Source organism: Penaeus monodon, chromosome 32 (assembly GCF_015228065.2).
Source record: "Penaeus monodon isolate SGIC_2016 chromosome 32, NSTDA_Pmon_1, whole genome shotgun sequence".
Lineage (NCBI taxonomy): Eukaryota > Metazoa > Arthropoda > Malacostraca > Decapoda > Penaeidae > Penaeus > Penaeus monodon.
Genome location: NC_051417.1, coordinates 7774339 through 7775686, shown reverse-complemented (window position 1 = coordinate 7775686; position 1348 = coordinate 7774339). Strand labels below are relative to the sequence as shown.

The 1348-nt window shown below is 43.7% G+C and overlaps 1 pseudogene; it reads right to left on the bottom strand.

Moving 5' to 3' along the window:
* Positions 1 to 547: 547 nt before the first annotated feature.
* The window catches only part of LOC119593461, a 5527-nt pseudogene continuing 4726 nt past the window's right edge, over positions 548 to 1348 (bottom strand).

The window sequence follows — 1348 nt, the reverse complement described above, 5'->3', positions numbered from 1 at the left end:
AAACATACGATCCACGCAATACTTTTAATTTTCTATACTTTGGGGAAATTTAATACTCTAAGTCACTTTTGATCTTATTATGGTGCAAATCATTGGTATATGTCTATGCCCTGTAAACACATTCGGATGAATGAGGAACTACTTGAAAGATGAGAAGTCGACGCCGTTCCTGCGGAATACGGAGGCACACCTGTCAATCGCTGAACCGGCATTCTGTGGAGTACGGGAAAACACGAAGCCGAACTCGGACTTGTACTGTCTGTGTCAATGCGGGGAATACACGCAGGAATAGCTATCGTAGTCAGTTTCGATCACTTCATGGGAGCGGCGAAAGCTGTTGGGGAAAAGGGAAAATATATAGTTGGTCTTTATCTATCCGTAGATTTACTATATTTAGGAAGGTATAGCTCAAAGTCCAGAGGAAGAATGTTCTACTCATACAGAAGGGAAATCAATGAGCATGTGAGCTTTTGGGAAGTCGTTTGTAGGGTAGATCTGCCCACCAGTCGGGGATACCTTTGTTGGGGGTCAATCCTGCTGTGTCACCCTAAAAGCCGTGATCAGAGTCAGAGTAATCGTAGTTGGAGTGGATGCAGCGAGTTTTATGGTTGGTAGGGGATGTCAATGATCTTCACCTGATACCAGCGACCAGCATACTATTGGAGAACAAATGTTACTGAGACACTTCAACAAACGTTTAGTGATCACGTGCAAGTGAAGATAGCATGAATAAGCTTTAGATTGTTAGACAACTTACTCTACGAAGTCGAAGTTTTCTTGATTTGCCACTCGGGCACATTTCCGGGAGCTACCGAAATCGGAATGCCGTTCGGCTGCGACAAGAGCCAAAAGGGCAGCAGCTACGAGTACTTCAACATGGTGCCTTGTCGTGTGACCCCTGATGGTGATTTCTGTTTTTATATTCATGTCACACGTAAAGCAGCGAAGGAGGCGGAGCATCGAATTTTAAGAATATCATCGTTTGATTTTTTTTTTTTATGATATACAGCTATTAAGATATTGCAGCTTACAACTAATTTTTTTTGTATATCATCGACGTGAATAACATTTTGGAACATGACTTTCCTCTGCGGGATACACCCCATAATATAAAGACGCCTGAGAAACTCTCACGCCACTCAGGGCTGCAGGATCATCATGAAGACTTCGTTGCTGTGTCTCGCTCTCGTTGCAGTGGTCGCTGCCGACAAGATCCCTGACTTTGTCGTGCCAGGAAAATGCCCCTTTGGGAGACGAGAGATTTCTCTACGATCAACAGAGGCCTAACCATCAGAAGGCAAGTTAATTTACATGTAGATTATGTAAGGTAGTTTGTGGTTACGCCCCT